This window comes from Cherax quadricarinatus, chromosome 7 (genome assembly GCF_038502225.1).
Source record: "Cherax quadricarinatus isolate ZL_2023a chromosome 7, ASM3850222v1, whole genome shotgun sequence".
Classification (NCBI taxonomy): Eukaryota; Metazoa; Arthropoda; class Malacostraca; order Decapoda; family Parastacidae; genus Cherax; species Cherax quadricarinatus.
Genome location: NC_091298.1, coordinates 14661053 through 14682260, shown reverse-complemented (window position 1 = coordinate 14682260; position 21208 = coordinate 14661053). Strand labels below are relative to the sequence as shown.

Here is a 21208-nt window from a genome sequence, read left to right as displayed (position 1 = left end):
TATCTTATCTCTTGAGACAAGATAATTACTACTGTCTCCCATGGTATAATTCAACACACATAATTCATCACATATAATTACTGGAGGAATGGGAGGTTATTACATTACTGGAGGAATGGAGAAGATTCAAATTAATTGAGAAATGGGATACTAGCCTTATGTATAGTTAGAAGCGCTAAACCAGAAGGGGTGGGGGTCACACAGCACCAAGGGAATGAGAGATTTGATCCAAGGAAAATGAGCGGGAGGGGGTAGCTCCTATTTCAGAGGATCAAGAGCCCTTCGCTGGCATCAAGGTGCCTCCCGTCCAGTGTTAGAATGATAGCTGGGAATGCTGAGGCCAGTGTTGCAAGGAGAAGTTTGCTGAGGAAACGTAGGCGAGAAGTTTAGTCAGAGTTGAGATGGAATAGTTGATGCAGAGGCCAATGTTTCCGTGTGGAGTTGCAAAGTTAAGATAAGGAAGCCTGGATGAACAACAACAAGGATTCTGGGAGAGAGATTGTGGAGAAGGTGGGTTAAAAGTGGGTCGGAAGTGAGTGTAAGGTGGGCTAGAGCATCCAGGTGTATAACACCTGCCCATATCTAGGCGTTATACACAGCTGTTATAGAAGCAACAGCTGTACATAACAGTGAAGAATGAAAAAAAGTCACAATACCGCTACTTGAATAATACACAAATAATACGGACATAGAGCGAGACGTATGGAAACATTCCGATCCGACTTGAGCCATTGATTAGTCACACATGATGGAGAAGGGAATTTTGACTCTGTTACGTGCGGGTTACTTATGAAGTGGTCAGCAGCTTAGGGTCGGGTTTCTGTGAGTGGCTGTGGCGAGCCTGGAACCACCACACAAACTGAAGTTATCACGTAATAGTTTTGTTGATCACGTAACAACGTGTTTACGTTTGAAGAGAACAAAGTTAGAGGGTCAGTCAGGCACTCAGACGATCGGTCAGTCAGTCCCTTAAGTAGTCAATCAGTCTTTGGTCAGGGAGTCAGTCTGTTTGTGTGATGGCTTGTCAGAGAGTCAGTTAGGGAGGATGGGGGAAGGAGTAAAGCAAGACTGAGGGTCGTGTAGACGGCCATGAAGATGAGTTACCAAAGACAGAGGTATCATAACAGTAAATCAGTAATTATAATCAAGGGCTAATTACTTTACGCTAAAGCGTAACCCAAAGCCTACCCTCGACTCTGGCTTCAAGCATATGAGGCGCAGGGGTGATTTTCCAAGACATTTTCGTGGAAAAATGTGCGCCTTACATGCCGGAAAATACGGCATTTCTTGTTCATGCTATTCTCTCGTGAGCTGAAATTCGTGTCTTACTCATCATTCTCTCTCGTACATCTTTCACTCACGCTTTAGCTCATCCCTTCCTTGAGTTTTTCTTTGTCATATTTTTTTTCTGCAGCAGACTCAACCGTCTTCAGCCAACAATCACCCTTTGTTATTATTTCTCGTGAGTGTCTGTATAGTGATGAACACTACCACTGTGTTCATCAAAATGCTGTTGAACTCTCTCGCTTCTCTCTCTCTCCATATATGATAGTGAGGTGTTGGCCAGACCCCTTATATACCTTCCTTGGATGCTTTACTTTCATAGTTCCTTGATAATGTAAGTAGTCACGAAAGCGCTTGGAATTTCTCTATTCTTTCACAGTGGTTGTTTTGCATATATATATATATATATATATATATATATATATATATATATATATATATATATATATATATATATATATATATATGTATATATATATATATATATATATATATATATATATATATATATATATATATATATATATATATATATATATATATATATATATATATATATATATATATATATATATATATATATATATATATATATATATATATATATATATATAAAATGTCGTGCCGAATAGGTAAAAACTTTCGATTTTGGCTTAAATAGCAACGCTCTTCTTGCCGAATAAGGCAAGCGAAAATTTGTGTATGCAGTAATTTCGTAAAAACCATTCTGAACCTAACGAAAACAATATATTTCATTGTGTTTGTTTATTATTAAATTATTGTAACTTTAACTAAAATATATTTAGTCAGATTAGGCTAAATTAAACTGCGCTTGTTATAATAAGGTTAGGTAAGTTTTCTAAGGTTTTTTGGGTAAAAAAATTATAATTTTTTGCATTAACATAAATGAAAAAAATATTTCTTTACACGTATAAGAGAAAATGTTAGAAAGGACTTAATTTTAAAAGAGTTTTCTTGGTAATTGACCAATTTTACCTATACAGCACGATATACACACAATAAGAGTCATTTTAAGAAGGTACTAAATGAGAAACAACGATATGTGATATGATCATTTACACTCATTCCAAACACTCACTGATCCAAGCAACATCGGCCAAACCAACAGCATGAATTACTTTAAATAGGTGATTACCTTGTATTTCCTACCATCCAATCACCTTAGGTTAGGTAAGGTTTATCAGGAAACATTTCACCTATTTCCTGACGCGGGTCTTAGTATGATCATATGATGACCCGCAGCTGCAGCTTCACCAACAAGCATAACATACCTCCCATTAAATGGAATCACTGCTAAATGAGCCAGTCCACAGAAGTACACTAAGTCTTAGCCCACTACGATGACTACATTCCCCCCACCCCCTCCTAATGGATCACCTAAAACCTTTCTTCCTCAACGCTGCAGTTTCTTAAGATTATGGCGCCTTGGGATATCGGTAGGCAGCTTTTCGTCACTAAACCTCTTCCAGGTAGGCGATAGGGGAATGTGCAGCGATGTGGTAGGATATGTAAGATGGAGATTTTCTGCATGTGTTTCCTGAAGAGTTAAAGTGAACTCTCAGTGTATTGTACACTAGAGAGACATGCATCTCTTAGTGTGTATATAGTTTTGTCCCTACGGGTTTATTATTATATTATATTATCTTATATATATATATATATATATATATATATATATATATATATATATATATATATATATATATATATATATATATATATATCTTCTTTCAACACACCGTATCCCACCGAGGCGGGGTGGCCCAAAAGGAAAAACGAAAGCTTCTCCTTTTGCATTTAGTAATATGTACAGGAGAAGGGGTTACTAGCCCCTTGCTCCCGGCACTTTAGTTGCCTCTTACAACACGCATGGCTTACGGAGGAAGAATTCTGTTCCACTTCCCCATATATATATATATATATATATATATATATATATATATATATATATATATATATATAAATATATATATATATATATATATATATATATATATATATATATATATATATATATATATATATATATATATATATATATGTATGTTGAGAAATGGGTTATCAGCTAAGTTTAAAGAGTGGAAACTTAACTTAAAGACAACTCATCACCTGCACAGCCGCCCCTGCAGACTAAGTCTAGAAGCTGTCGACTCATCTCTCAACGGGCTGTGAAGAGTTATAATTTGTAAGATTATAAATTACCCCTAGGGGGTGTTATGTCAGCATATTTCATTCACTGATGGCTGACAGACTTACTTGTTTGGACTCAAAAGTCCGCACCTTACTGCCGACTATAGGTTGATTACAAACTCCTTGCGACACAAGAACTGCGCAGCCCCCTGTACTACAAGAAATTCGTAACCTACCTTGCTCTTGTAGCGTGAGCTATGGTGTTCTTCACACCTTCGACAGGTATCGGTGACTTGATAGAAGCTGAAGTGTCCTTGGATGTCCACGTCTTCCATTGTCTAGGAAACGCACACTGGTACACTATGTTCCACAAGATTTGTCTTTATTGTTCACAATGTTATCACTGAAGAAGCTGATCACACTTCTCTTAAGTGTTTATTGTGTTTTATGAGATACTTTGTTCACACTAACGCACAGATCAGTGTTCTTTGTTGGTTATCCTGGCGTCAGTGTCACTCTCAGTAGAGTCAAAAGTAATCTGAAGACGCCACAGCGCCCCATGCCGTCACTGGCCCTTGCACAAAAAAAATGCTGACCTAGTACTTTTGCTTCCTTGCCACTTCCTCGATGAAGCAAAGCAGAATATTTGATTCTTGCTGTCTTAAGCATAGACAACAATGTCCACTGACAACACGCATGGTTTACGGAGGAAGAATTCTGTTCCACTTCCCCATATATATATATATATATATATATATATATATATATATATATATATATATATATATATATATATATATATATATATATATATATATATATATATATATATATATATATATATATATATATATATATACTTCAACAAGTCGGCCGTCTCCCACCGAGGCAGGGTGACCCAAAAAGAAAGTTCCCCAAAAAGAAAATACTTTCATCATCATTCAACGCTTTCACCTCACTCACACATAATCACTGTTTTTGCAGAGGTGCTCAGAACACAACAGTTTAGAAGCATATACGTATAAAGATACACAACATATCCCTCCAAACTGCTAATATCCTAAAACCCCTCCTTTAGAGTGCAGGCATTGTACTTCCCATTTCCAGGACTCAAGTCCGGCTATACAAAAATATCCGGTTTCCCTGAATCCCTTCACTAAATGTTACCCTGCTCACACTCCAACAGATCGTCAAGTCCCAAATACCATTCGTCTCCATTCACTCCTATCGAACACGCTCATGCACGCTTGCTGTAAGTCCAAGCCTCTCGGTGGATGTACATGTTGACGAGTGTCACCAGCCTCTGTGAACCCAGAGTGTCAACAGCCTCCGTCACTAGAGTGTCAGCAATACCATCATCAGAGTGTCAGCAACCATCGTCATTAGAGTGTCAGCAGTACCATCATCAGAGTGTCAGCAACGTCCGTCACTAGAGTGTCAGCAAGTACCATCACCAGAGTGTCAGCAAGTACCATCACCAGTGTCAGCAATCACGGTCAGCAGATCCCTGACCTCCCAGACCTGTATCGACCGAGGCTCAATGACTCTCTATGTGAACTTGCAATTGGTTTCGTTTCCAGCTCTTGGTTTGAACAGGCCACGAAAAACACTATTTTTATTTACGTCAGTGCACTACGTTGTGTGATGTCATGTTGTAGATTTACGTCAACATACAACGTTGTATGATGTAGATTTGTGTCAATACACAACGATGTATGATGTAGAGTTGTATTAATGCACAACGTCGTGTGATGTCGTAAATTTACGTTAGTACACTAAGTTCTGTGAAATCGTACCTTTACCAAGGGTCTGAAACTAACTTCGACTGATTACATAGCACTAGGCCATATATCTAATTCATTTTCAAACAAATTAAGGAACAATATCAATGACTTCTAGCCTCTGCCTTCATCTCTCCCCAAAGAATATTTATATATAAAACATTTAAGGCCGTTCCACTTCTCTGCGTTCTTCCAAATATAGTTGCGAAAGGTTCATGTCTCTCGTCAGGTATATCCTCACATCTCCACGTTCCACGGAATTGCCAGAGATGGGACAGAGTATTTTGGCACCCCGCTATCTGACAGCGACCCCCCGACCTCCCCAAACTGGAGGAGAGCCAATGTCCCACTGATTGAGACTAAAGGCACTGGAGAAAGCCTTCAAGAACCGGAAGGCATTAAAAGAACACAGTCATCCCAAGATTCATTTCGTTTCATAATCCAGAATAATAACATAGGGAATAGGGGAGATTAGTGGGTGGAATATTGTGTAGAATAGTGGGGAACAGTTGAAGAGAGAGAGAACAGTGTGGAGAAGTAAAGAACAATTAGTTATATAGTGTGTAAGAAACAGAAAATAGTTAGTTATATAGTAGAGAATAGTTGATAAATTAGACACATGTGCTATACTTGTGTATCTTTATTGTGGAAACATTTTGCAACACAGTAACTACATCAGTCCAATACTCTCTCAGCCTGAAGTCAGTTTTGATGGACTGATTACAGCGACTCCATGCTGAGGGACTAATTACCTCATTTTCCTTCTGATCTTCACTATTCTTCTTCGTACAAGACTGATGAAGCCACTGTGTGGCGATACGTTTCCACGATAAACATACCCAAGTGTTACACATGTGTCTAATTTATCAACTTGTCGGTTCTCTGAACCATTTATTTAGAGAATAATAAGTTATGTAGAGTGAGGTGACAAGGTTGTTTGAATTAACTCTAGTAGTGGTTCCTGGTTTGAAGTCACTTTACGTCTTGTTAAACACACGAGTTCCGGGGATTGTGTAGTGGAGAGTCAGACGAGGTTGGTCGTTGAACTTGCCAGGTCTGCGAAGTGGAGGGATCCACTTAGAGATTAAAGGGGAGTTAGAGAGTAAGAGGAGCTACCAGTTATTTGTAAGTGTATTCTGCCATCCAGTTGTTGCTTCTCCACTTGTTTTCAATAAAGTAACAACTCTCTATATGTCCCTTCATGCAGTGTATTCTTTACACAAAGTGAAACGTTGCTACTTCGTCTTTGTACTCGTCTATAATACACTGTTTCGCCCTTCCGATGACACACTACAAAGACAACAAAAGTTGATGAATAAGACTCATGTGTAACACCTGGATATCATCAATGGGGAAACGTTTCGCTAACTAGTGGCTTTATCAGTCCAATACCGATAATGACACTGCAGACGGTGGAAGACATGAAGAAGTTTGAGATGATCAGTCCCTCAGTCAAGAAGGGCAGCCTTGGTGAATCAGATTCACCAATAATGTTGGACTGAACACCTACTTTCTAGGCTAAGGGACTGATTACCTCAAACGACTTATTCGTGTCTTTCCCCGTTTTCGGTATTATTCTCTATATTGGACTGATGAAGCCACTGGTTGGGGAAACGTCTCCGCAATAAAGATACCCAAGTGTTGCATATATGTCTTGCTCATCATCTCGTCTTGGTAAATCATTAATATTTGGTGCAAGAATTTTTTTGTTACTTGAGTTACCATGATCTTGTTCCTGATTTAGTTTCCGGCACCCTAGGTGACTTGAACTAATGTTAAAACTGCCCTAAACACACTATGTCAGAATGAATTATTTTGTGATGAATGGTTTGAAAAACCGACAAGTTGAAGATTGAGACACTTATGCAGCATATGGGAATCTTTATTCAGGAAACGTTTCGCCACACAGTGGCTTCATCAGTCCAATACAAAGAGGAAGGCGACACACACATGTAAGTGCAAGAATTCAGATCAAACATCCTTTGAGCCTTGAGTATAGAAGAGAGTGGAAATGCTCATTACTTGGCTGTGGTCCCGCTGTAAGTACACGGATTCCTCCTCGCCATGTAATGAAACCAAGAATTAAGAGGTCATTAACCTCTAGTAGTGTATAAGACCAGCTAGACTAATCCTCGGCTTAAAGAAAGATTCCAGGCCATTATACTCATTCTTCACTCTGTTCCTCTGAATATTTTGTATGCTATGATCATGTCACCCATGGTTCTCCTGTCATCTAGTGTTGCTAGGTTGAGTGCCTTAAGTCTCTCCTCGTAGCCAGTGTGCCGCATATTTCAAGATGGTTCTAACATATGTTGAGTGTAATGTCCTTAATGAATCGTTAATCAAGTTCCTGAAAGCATTTCTTATACTAGCTAGTTGTGCCTACGCTGTGGAAGGTGAATAATTTATGAATATGTCTGGGTGATATGCTTGGAGTAATGCTTATTCCGGTTTCCTTCATATTTCACTCTGTCTACTGCTTCTCTTTTTACCAGGTTGCATTCTGTCTATGGTCTTCTCTCTCAAGTCCAGGTGCAGATTTCGGGGGACTCCACTCGTCACACATGCCCTCTCCAATACTTCTTTTCTTCGCATTCTTTTTTATTCTTTTTATTCACTAGGTACTCTCTTATCTACTTGAACTTCTTCTCGTGTACCTTAACCTGCTCTTCCAGTTGGTATAACAGCCTCTTCTATGGTTCTACATCAAATGCTTCCTGGAATCGAAGATGAATCTTGCTACCCAACATTTTTGTTTTCGGTATCACTTACGAGGCACTCATTTATTCTCCGTTACATTACCTTTACTAGCACCTTAGGCACTCTACTAGTCAACTAAAATCATCATTTAGTGTTTCGTATCTATTTCTCTTCTTGTATAGTGGACTGACACTAGCAGTGTTCCAGCTCTTTATCGGTATCCCTCTTTCCATCGACGTGTATTATATCCTCTACCTCTGACAATGCGTTACACCCACTGTTGTTACATTGATGTCATGGTATCTAGAGTTCTCAGGAGCTCTCTCATTCTTCCCGTGGATGTGAAATTTCTTCCAAAGTTTGTTGCTCGCTCCTTTCTGCACTTTCTTCTGGTATGTTCACCAACTTCTGCAGTAAACACTTCTTTGAAGTTTCTATTATAATTTTTCGCATACCTTCCTGTCATCCTTTATGAATTAACCGATTTCCTTCCTTCCCTGCTTCCTTCCTTCCTTCCCCTTTCTTCCTTCCTTCCTTCCTGACTCTTTTGAACTGGTCTCGTAGTATGAGCTTCAGCGTAACGGAACAACACATCAGCTTAGGCTGTGCCTAACAAGCTTATGTGACACTTCGCTCAGTGTAGAGCTTCATAAGACAATACAGAGCGAAGCCTTGTCACAGTGCATCAATATTATGCCTCTGTCTAATAATCTTATATTCTCTTTCCTTATTTTGCTGCAGTCATGCCCAGCTTCTCTCCTACCTAAGAGTCTCTCCTCTTAGCCAGGGTCGAGCCTTGCACTGAGTGACCTACGCGAGCCTAGCTCTTCCCATAAAAATAATAAAAACATTACCCATAAATCGATCAACACATTACACAGCCTACATTAGTGATATTTACACACATAATATTTAGGAGACAATGTGATATGAGTAAACACGATAAAAATATTTTATTATGGGATTTGGGAGTAATGCTGTGTTTGTGAGTATGGTGGGTGTGTGGGTGGGGTGCAGCCCGTTGAGTGGGTGGGTGTGTGGGTGGGGTCCGGCTCAGGATAATGGGTGGGTAGATGGGGTGGGTTGGGTACAGTACGGGGAATGGGCAGCAGCACAACACACAACTTTAAACCAGGCTACACCTGTTCCCTGTGGTCCACCCAACTCATGGCCCACCCAGCCTATGGCCCACCCAGCCTATGGCCCACCCAGCTAAAAGGCGAATCATAGCTTCAAGAGAAAGAAGGTACGGGAGAGAATCTTGTGCAAAAGAAACTGTGCTGAATTAGAATCAAAAGTAATAGGAAAATTAAGAATGCTTGCTAGCTATGAATATATATAAATATATATATATATATATATATATATATATATATCCATATAGGGAGGTACCACCTCTGGGACTGTGCTGGGGACCCCCTCATCCTCAGAGAAAAGAATAAACTTACTTTAGGGAAAACTCAAGGTTCTTTTCGGGGAAGTAGTGGTGGGTGTCGTGACGTGACTGTGAGGTATAGTCTTGCCCTTATATGCCTTCCTGTTAAAGTCTTATTTTTATAGTTCCTTGATAATGTGAGAAGTCACGAAATCGCTTAGAATTTCACTATTTTTTCACAGTGGTTGTTCTGCATATTGTGATATCACCTGTTTATCTTGTATAAATATATTTACAAACAATCGCAGACAGGTGATCTTAATGCAAGACAAGCCACGGGGTGATGGGGGGATTTTTAGCTCACGTACTTTCACACTTCTCAGTGCGTCATCAGGAGCTATGCAGAGTTGCAAGGCAACAACTGAAGAAGTGAGGGGAAGTTTCCTCAGAGTAGCTCAGTGCGGGTTTGTCACCTGCCTCAACCTCTCTCGGAATGTAAACCAACGGTTTGGTGCCACCTGCACCACTACCATCCTCATCTCCCCCATATGGGGTAGGAGAGAGCCTCTGGGTTTTGAGATCTCATGGCATATAACAGCCAGCCACAAGCTTTGGGCTGGCTATTATATCTTCTAATTTCATATCCCTTGACTTCTCAAAACCCACAGACCCTCTCCTACCCCATATGGGGAGGAAGGGGTTGGTCTCTGACAGAGACTGGCTGGTGTCTCCACACTACTATTCTCTGAAAACTTACCCTACTTCTCCTGTGCAACATTGCACAGCTCCTGATGATGCACTGAGCATTGTGAAAGTACTTGAGCTAAAGATTTCCACCCTCCCCTCCGTGGTTTGTCTTGCATTGTTAAGATCGCCTGTCTACGATTGTTTTGCATATATATATATATATATATATATATATATATATATATATATATATATATATATATATATATATATATATATATATATATATATGTATACATGTGTGTGTGTGTGTGTGTGTGTGTGTGTGTGTGTGTGTGTGTGTGTGTGTTGTGTGTGTGTAATTAGGGTATTGAATATCCACATGGTCACAGAGGTGTTGTACGTGTGTTTCATGAAGGGATATAGTGTATATTCAGGTATATACATCCGTGACGCTGAATGTATATTGTGTCAACATTCCAAATTGAATTAAATCTGCAGTTACAATTTTCATTCGAGGTCTAATCAAATTGTTCTTTTTTTTTTAATATGAAAGAACATTAAAAAGCCGTAAAAAATATACATTACGAATTCCATGTCATTTCTATATTGCACGTTCAACTGAACGTATCCTCCCAAAACAATTGCGAATGTAATGGATCATACACGATTTTTTTTCGTATGTGGGTTCACGATCATATTTTTTGTTTAATTATTAAAAAAATCATCAAACGGCCGATTATGACAAATCATAACGTTTAATTAGTGACCTCCGGCGTGAATTATCATGAGCAATGTATGTGTGTGTGTATCACCTATTTGTGGTTCCAGGGGTCGATTCATAGCTCCTGGCCCCGCCTCTTCAATGATCGCTACTAGGTCTTCTCTCTCCCTGCTCCATGAGCTTTATCATACCTCATCTTAAAACTATGTATGGTTCCTACCTCCACTACGTCACTGTCCAGATTATTCCTCTTCCTGACAACTCTATGACTGAAGAAATACTTCCTAACATCCCTTTGTGTGTGTGTGTGTGTGTACACACAGTATATGTGTGTGTGTGCACGCAGTGTATGTGTGTGTGCACCCAGTGTGTATGTGCGCGTGCATGCAGTATGTGTGTGTGTGTGTGTGCACGCAGTGTATGTGTATGTGTACAGGCAGTATACCAGATACCTTACACTAGTGTCACCAGTAACACTTCAAAACAAGACTGATTGATAGATTTAGAGATAAAGGAACTCACACGAAACGTACTCATTAACAAATAAATAATAGCAAATAATCAAATTAACAAATATATATATATATATATATATATATATATATATATATATATATATATATATATATATATATATATATATATATATATATATATATATATATATATATATATATATATATATACATATATATATATATATATATATATATATATATATATATATATATATATATATATATATATATATATATATATATATATATTCTGACTTCATGGTCTCCTGTGTCACACAGCAGAAGGGAAGTATGCCAGGCATGAGGAGGTCAATGACATCATAAAGAGAAGCCTCGCCACAGCCCGTTGCCCAGCTCGACGGGAACCCCAAGTGCAGAGGTCTGACGGAAGTCAAAAGCGTCCTGATGGAGCCACTATGCTACCTTGGAAGGATGGAAAGCAGATTGCCTGGGACTACACATGTGCCGCCACATTGGCAGACACCTACTTGCCATACGCCGTAGTGGAAGGGGGTGGAGCTGCCAGCCACAGAGAGACCCAGAAGATCCGCAAATATGAAGACCTTCCCCCTTGCTATAACTTCATCCCAATAGGGTCGGAGACCCTTGGAGCATGGGGCAAGTGTGCTCTAAAGTTCCTAATAGAGCTGGGTGAAAAGCTCATCATAGAAACCAAGGACCACAGGGCGACCAGCTTCCTCTTTCAGAGACTCAGTGTTGCGATCCAGAGAGGAAATGCCTGCAGCATTCTGGGCACGCGGCCCACCGCCGGGGAGCTGGATGAAGTATTAGAGATGTAGCTCTGAGTTACCTATGTTGTTTTACTTTCTATCGTATTTTTGTGAATGTTTTGTCAATGTATTTTGTCTTTAAATAAAATATATAAGTAGTGAAGAAAGCGGCTGAGCGGTGTATCCGGTTTTTAGGCATGCGGCTGAGCGGTGTATCCGGTTTTAGGGGTGCGGCTGAGCGGTGTATCCGGTCTAGGACCAGCAGCTGGAGGCTCACCTTTTTCACACCTAGGTGTTACTTCCGGTTTTGACCATGACCTCGCCCTCGAGACTACCTCACCCTTGACCCCCCCAACCAATACCCCCACCCACCACGACCCCCCGCCTCGCGACCCCGCCGTCGCGCCTCGCGCCCGCCCGCGCGCCCGCCCGCGCGCCCCGCCCGCGCGCCCGCGCGCCCGCCCGCGCGCCCGCCCGCGCGCCCGCCCGCGCGCCCGCCCTTCGCGAGCCCCGCCCGCGCCTTCTGCTGCGCCTTCTGCAGCGTCGTCCGGATCGCCCCCGCGCCTCGAATTTTTTTCCGATTTTTTTCGAATTTTTTTTGAATTTCATTTTCTTATGCTCTCCATCTCCTCGGATCAAGGTTTTTGGATTCCCCCCTATGGGGTTTTTCGAAATTCTCCATCTCCTCAGATCAAATTTTTTGGGTACCCCTCCTTTCACCCCCATCCCCAAACAATTTCTCGATATTACCAAGTTTTTGGATTCCCCCCTATGGGGTTTTCGAAATTCTCCATCTCCTTGGATCAAGTTTTTGGATTACCCCTCCCACTTTCACCCCAAATTTTCTCGACAATACCATGACTCCATCTCCTCGGATCAAGTTTTTTGGATCCCCCCCTATGGGGTTTTCGAAATTCTCCATCTCCTTGGATCAAATTTTTGGATTACCCCTCCCACTTTCACCCCCATCCCAAAATTTCTCGATATTACAAGTTTTTGCATTCCCCCCTATGGGGGTTTCGAAATTCTCCATCTCCTTGGATCAAGGTTTTTTTTGGATTGTCCCTCCTTCCACCCCCCAATCCCAAAAATTTCTCAATATTACCAAGTTTTTGGATTCCCCCCTATGGGGTTTTCGAAATTCTCCATTTCCTTGGATCAAATTTTTGGGTACCCCTCCTTTCACCCCAAATTTTCTCGACAATACCATAACTCCATCTCCTCGGATCAAATTTTTGAGGTTCCCCCTCTCACTTTCACCCCCCATCCCAAAATTTCTCGAAATCAAATTCTCCATCTCCTTGGATCAAGTTTTTTGGGTACCCCTCCTTTCACCCCAAATTTTCTCGACAATACCATGACTCCATCTCCTCGGATCAAGTTTTTTGGATCCCCCCTATGGGGTTTTCGAAATTCTCCATCTCCTTGGATCAAATTTTTGGATTACCCCTCTCACTTTCACTCCCACCCCAAAATTTCTCGATAATACAAGTTTTTGGATTCCCCCCCCTATGGGGTTTTCGAAATTCTCCATCTCCTTGGATCAAGTTTTTTGGATTCCCCACTCTGGGGGTAAGCATGCTTACTACAGGTCTAAACATCTTCCCCTTATTATTTTAAAATGAACTAAAACCTTCCTCTCATTAAGTTAAATGAACTAAAAAAAAAAAAAAAGCGTGTTTACTCGGCGGTCAGTGACGTCACACATACAAGCTAAATCTTGTCGACTTACCCCTATGTCAGTGACGTCACGCACACAGGCTGAATCATGACGACCCTTTAGTTCATTAAAGTTAATAAGGGGATATAGTACCTACATCATAGGGAAAACATTTTCATCATCAGAAAAGTCACATTTTTGTTTCGTTAATACCCACAACAATCCAACAATTTCTTTACAACACAAGTCTAGACATTTTTGTAACTATTTCATCTCAGGTCACTCCCCCCCCCCCCACGAAGTAACCTCCTCCCCACCCTCCCGAACCCTCACACTCCAACCAACACCTCACAATTTTCACTCATAACCCCCAATTTTTCTCGTTTTAACCCTTTTAGTTCATTAAAGTTAATTAGGGGATACAGTACATCAGAAAGTCACCACAACACTTATAACCACTTTTCGATAAATTCACCAGTCACAATTTTACATATTACGAAGTTAATACGCACTTTTACTTTGAACACCTTCAAAACACTCTCTTAAATCATTTGAATACTCACAAAAATACCTTTATACATTTCAAAACATCACTGAAATACTCCAAAACATCATTCGAACACCCCCAAAATCACCTCTAAATACTCCCAGAACACCTTCATAAGTACTCTTGCACATCATTTGAACACCTTCATAAGTACTCTCATAATCATTTGTACACCTTCAAAAAACACCTTTGAATACTCACATAAACACCCTTGAACACCTTCAAAACACCTTTGAATAACCTCAAAACACCTTTGAACACCTTCAAAACACCCTTGAACACCCTTGATCACCTTCAAACACCCTTGAACACACTCAAAAACACCTTTGAACACCTTTGAACATTTCCAAACAACACTGAAACACTTCCAAAAACACCATTTGAGTACTCCCAAATACACCACTGAATACTAAAACACCACTGAATACACTCAAAACACCACCAAAATCACCATGAAACACTTCCAAAAAACACAATTTGAGTACTCCCAATTACACCACTGAATACTAAAAAAACACCGCTGAATTCAATCAAAACACCCTTCAACACCTTCAAAACACCCTTGAACACCTTCAAAAACAACATTTGTACACCTTCAAAAAACACCTTTGAATAACCTCAAAACACCTTTGAACATTTCCAAAAACACTATTTGAGTACTCCCAATTACACCACTGATTACTACTAAAACACCGCTGAATTCAATCAAAACACCCTTCAACACCTTCAAACACCCTTGAACACCTTCAAAACACTCTTGAACACCTTCAAAAACACCTTTGAACATTTCCAAAACACTATTTGAGTACTCCCAAATACACCACTGAATACTAAAAAAACACCGCTGAATTCAATCAAAACACCCTTCAACACCTTCAAAACACCTTTGAACACCTTTGAACATTTCCAAAAACACTATTTGAGTACTCCCAATTACACCACTGATTACTACTAAAACACCGCTGAATTCAATCAAAACACCCTTCAACACCTTCAAACACCCTTGAACACCTTCAAAACACTCTTGAACACCTTCAAAAACACCTTTGAACATTTCCAAAACACTATTTGAGTACTCCCAAATACACCACTGAATACTAAAACACCGCTGAATTCAATCAAAACACCCTTCAACACCTTCAAACACCCTTGAACACCTTCAAAACACTCTTGAATACCTTCAAAAACACCATTGAACATTTCCAATCAACACTGAAACACTTCCAAAAAAAAAAACAATTTGAGTACTCCCAATTACACCACTGAATACTACTAAAACACCGCTGAATTCAATCAAAACACCCTTCAACACCTTCAAACACCCTTGAACACCTTCAAAACACTCTTGAACACCTTCAAAAACACCTTTGAACACATTCAAAACACTCTCATAATCATTTGAACACACTCAAAACACCTTTGAATAGCCTCAAAACACCTTTGAACACCTTCAAAACACCCTTGAACACCCTTGATCACCTTCAAAAAAACAACATTTGAACACACTCAAAACACCTTTGAACACCTTTGAACATTTCCAAACAACACTGAAACACTTCCAAAACACTATTTGAGTACTCCCAATTACACCACTGAATACTAAAACACCGCTGAATTCAATCAAAACACCCTTCAACACCTTCAAACACCCTTGAACACCTTCAAAACACTCTTGAATACCTTCAAAAACACCTTTGAACATTTCCAATCAACACTGAAACACTTCCAAAAAAAAAACAATTTGAGTACTCCCAATTACACCACTGAATACTACTAAAACACCGCTGAATTCAATCAAAACACCCTTCAACACCTTCAAACACCCTTGAACACACTCAAAACAGCCTTCAACACCTTCAAAACACCTTTGAACACCTTCAAAAACACCTTTGAACACATTCAAAACACTCTCATAATCATTTGAACACACTCAAAACACCTTTGAATAGCCTCAAAACACCTTTGAACACCTTCAAAACACCCTTGAACACCCTTGATCACCTTCAAAAAAACAACATTTGAACACACTCAAAACACCTTTGAACACCTTTGAACATTTCCAAACAACACTGAAACACTTCCAAAAACACCATTTGAGTAGTCCCAATTACACCACTGATTACTACTAAAACACCGCTGAATTCAATCAAAACACCCTTCAACACCTTCAAACACCCTTGAACACACTCAAAACACCCTTCAACACCTTCAAAACACCTTTGAACACCTTCAAAACACCTTCAAAACACTCTCATAATCATTTGAACACACTCAAAACACCTTTGAATAACCTCAAAACACCTTCGAACACCTTCAAAACACCCTTGAACACCCTTGATCAACTTCAAAAAAACAACATTTGAACACACTCAAAATACATTTGAACACCTTTGAACATTTCCAAACAACACTGAAACACTTCCAAAAACACCATTTGAGTACTCCCAAATACACCACTGAATACTAAAACACCACTGAATACACTCAAAACACCACCAAAATCACCATAAACTAAGATCAACACCCACATCCCACAACACCCACAACCCACAATTTTTTCTCGTTTTATCTAATTTCATCAGAAAGTCACAACACCCACACCCCCCATTTTTTTCTCGTTTTAACCCTTTTAGTTCATTAAAGTTAATAAGGGGCCACACTACATCAGAAAAAGTCACAAAAACAACCCACTTATAACGTCTTTTCGGTATCTCTAGTTCGACAACAACACCCACATCCCACATCACCCACATCCCACATCCCCCACACACACACACAGACACACACACACACATCCCTAACCTAGCCTAACCTAACCTAACTTATCCTAACCTAATCTAACCTAACCTAACCTAACTTATCCTAACCTAGCCTAACCTAACCTAACCTTACCTAAATTATCCTAACCTAACCTAACCTAGCCTAACCTAACCTAACTTAACCTAACCTAACCTAACCGAACCTACCCTAACCTAACCTTACCCAACCTAACCTAGCCTAACCTAACCTAACCTAACTTAACCTAACCCAACCTAACCTAACCTAACCTAGCCTAACCTAACTTAACCTAACCTAACCTAACCTACCCTAACCTAACCTAACCTAACCTATCTTAACCTTACCTAACCTAACCTAGCCGAACCTATCCTAACCTAACCTAAAATATATTGGAACACTTCCAAAATACATTAGAGTACTCCAGAATTACTTTGAACGACTCCATTTTTGGATATTTCCAAATTAGTTTTGAAAACTTTATCGTAAAATCGAACATTATTTTCTTGTTGGTAAAACACACTCAATGGTAGAAATATTTACTCGATTTCCGAATAGAAGCACTGTCCTCGCTCTGAGAGACTCATTGTGGGTCACCCCAACACATGGTGTAATGCGCTTCACACCCAAGGTAGAACATAACACCTGCGTCAACTCAGGACAGACAGGCGCCATGTAATGCGGGTAACATCCAAGGTAGAAAATCATCTCTTTCCAGACCAACTGTCTATCCTAACCTAACCTAACCTAACCTAACCTAATTCCTAACCTAACCTAACCTCACCTAACCGAACCTAACCTAACTCCATCAATCACCTCTATCCTAACCTAACCTAACCTAACCTAACCCAACCTAACTCCATCAAACACCTCTAACCTAACCTAACCTAACCTATCCTAACCTAACCTAACTCCATCAAACACCTCGAATACTACCTAACTTAACCTAACCTAACCTTACCTAACCTACCGAACCTAACCTAACCTAACCTAACCTATCCTAACCTGTCCCAACCTAACCTAACCTAACCTAACCTAACCTAACCTAACCTAACCTAACTTATCCTAACCTAACCTATCCTAACCTAACCTAAACACTGACTAACTTTGAACCAACTCTGAACACCACTGATCTTCTTCAAAAAATGCTCTGCACATCATTTGAACACCTTCAAAAAAAAAAAACACCATCAAACACCTCCGAATACTCCCAAAAAAAAACACTACTGATTACTACCAAATCACCACTGAATACTACCAATCACCGTCAAAATCACCAGAAACTAAGTTTAACATCACCATCTAACATCCTTTTTATAGAAATCCCCTCAAATCACTATAACCAAGAACTCCCTCCCCATTTGGCGCATAAAAAAAAAAAGCATGAACACAAACCTAATACGCAAACACTTAGTACATGATCACCATCAACTGAAAACATATCTTATACACACACATAATATAAGACAATCACCAACTACAATCACCCATGTTCACTTACCTCAAAATCACTAATATCACAGAAAACAATAATTTTTATAAACATTTCACACACACACACACACAAAAAAAAAAAAAATCATATTTGACAATATCTAAGCGCACTCACCTCACTACCACCAACACACGATGTCTCACCTCACAGGACCGACGAGGTCACCTCCAGTGACGTCACACTCCCATTGTGTTACTTGGTGGTTGGTAACATCACACCTAACCCCCTTGTTTCAACCTGTTGTACCCTACATTATCTAAGAACACTATATCCAAGACGATTACCAGATTTTATGATCCCCAACACCAAGATCACAGAAAACACACATTTTTATAATTATTCACACAAAAATCACGATCACCAATTCCATATCATGTTTACCGTCATCTATCAACACTAATCACCAAGATCACCAAAAAATCTAAGATCATGCATCTCAAAACTACTATGATCACTGAAAACACTTATTTTTTTAAACATTCGCACAAAAAATAAGACATACACAAAAATACCACAACACTTCCACCAACATCTATAACATAACATGAGCACTATAACATATCACTATCACAAAAAAAAATAATACACAAACACCCACATATTATACATTTCAATTGGAAATTTAAGACATGAGACATACACACCAAATCTAAGACATTCACCTCCAACTAAGACATACACATCACCCTTAAAACTTCCTTCCTTATTCATTCCGCATATCTCCTAGAGCTGTTTTAACCCCGACGGTTCCATCACGACGTAGGAGCCAGAGGAACCATCACCACTCCAACACCACCTACTACACTCTGGCTCCTACGTCGTGGTGGATCCGTCGGGGTTAAAACAGCTCTAGGAGATATGCGGAATGAATAAGGAAGGAAGTTTTAAGGGTGATGTGTATGTCTTAGTTGGAGGTGAATGTCTTAGATTTGGTGTGTATGTCTCATGTCTTAAATTTCCAATTGAAATGTATAATATGTGGGTGTTTGTGTATTATTTTTTTTTGTGATAGTGATATGTTATAGTGCTCATGTTATGTTATAGATGTTGGTGGAAGTGTTGTGGTATTTTTGTGTATGTCTTATTTTTTGTGCGAATGTTTAAAAAAATAAGTGTTTTCAGTGATCATAGTAGTTTTGAGATGCATGATCTTAGATTTTTTGGTGATCTTGGTGATTAGTGTTGATAGATGACGGTAAACATGATATGGAATTGGTGATCGTGATTTTTGTGTGAATAATTATAAAAATGTGTGTTTTCTGTGATCTTGGTGTTGGGGATCATAAAATCTGGTAATCGTCTTGGATATAGTGTTCTTAGATAATGTAGGGTACAACAGGTTGAAACAAGGGGGTTAGGTGTGATGTTACCAACCACCAAGTAACACAATGGGAGTGTGACGTCACTGGAGGTGACCTCGTCGGTCCTGTGAGGTGAGACATCGTGTGTTGGTGGTAGTGAGGTGAGTGCGCTTAGATATTGTCAAATATGATTTTTTTTTTTTTTTTGTGTGTGTGTGTGTGAAATGTTTATAAAAATTATTGTTTTCTGTGATATTAGTGATTTTGAGGTAAGTGAACATGGGTGATTGTAGTTGGTGATTGTCTTATATTATGTGTGTGTATAAGATATGTTTTCAGTTGATGGTGATCATGTACTAAGTGTTTGCGTATTAGGTTTGTGTTCATGCTTTTTTTTTTTATGCGCCAAATGGGGAGGGAGTTCTTGGTTATAGTGATTTGAGGGGATTTCTATAAAAAGGATGTTAGATGGTGATGTTAAACTTAGTTTCTGGTGATTTTGACGGTGATTGGTAGTATTCAGTGGTGATTTGGTAGTAATCAGTAGTGTTTTTTTTTGGGAGTATTCGGAGGTGTTTGATGGTGTTTTTTTTTTTTGAAGGTGTTCAAATGATGTGCAGAGCATTTTTTTGAAGAAGATCAGTGGTGTTCAGAGTTGGTTCAAAGTTAGTCAGTGTTTAGGTTAGGTTAGGATAGGTTAGGTTAGGATAAGTTAGGTTAGGTTAGGTTAGGTTAGGTTAGGTTAGGTTAGGTTAGGTTGGGACGGGTTAGGATAGGTTAGGTTAGGTTAGGTTAGGTTCGGTAGGTTAGGTAAGGTTAGGTTAGGTTAAGTTAGGTAGTATTCGAGGTGTTTGATGGAGTTAGGTTAGGTTAGGATAGGTTAGGTTAGGTTAGGTTAGAGGTGTTTGATGGAGTTAGGTTGGGTTAGGTTAGGTTAGGTTAGGTTAGGATAGAGGTGATTGATGGAGTTAGGTTAGGTTCGGTTAGGTGAGGTTAGGTTAGGTTAGGAATTAGGTTAGGTTAGGTTAGGTTAGGTTAGGATAGACAGTTGGTCTGGAAAGAGATGATTTTCTACCTTGGATGTTACCCGCATTACATGGCGCCTGTCTGTCCTGAGTTGACGCAGGTGTTATGTTCTACCTTGGGTGTGAAGCGCATTACACCATGTGTTGGGGTGACCCACAATGAGTCTCTCAGAGCGAGGACAGTGCTTCTATTCGGAAATCGAGTAAATATTTCTACCATTGAGTGTGTTTTACCAACAAGAAAATAATGTTCGATTTTACGATAAAGTTTTCAAACTAATTTGGATATATCCAAAATGGAGTCGTTCAAAGTAATTCTGGAGTACTCAAATAGTGTTTTGGGGGTGTTCCAATATATTTTAGGATAGGTTCGGCTAGGTTAGGTTGGATTAGGATAAGATAGGTTAGGTTAGGTTAGGTAATGGTTAGGCAAGGTTAGATTAGGATAAGATAG

At 39.5% G+C, this 21208-nt stretch overlaps 1 protein-coding gene across 3 annotated transcripts in view; it reads left to right on the top strand.

Moving 5' to 3' along the window:
• Positions 1 to 21208, top strand: part of LOC128686813 (acetylcholinesterase) — a 388717-nt gene that overhangs the window by 197718 nt on the left and 169791 nt on the right. The window lies entirely within an intron of this gene.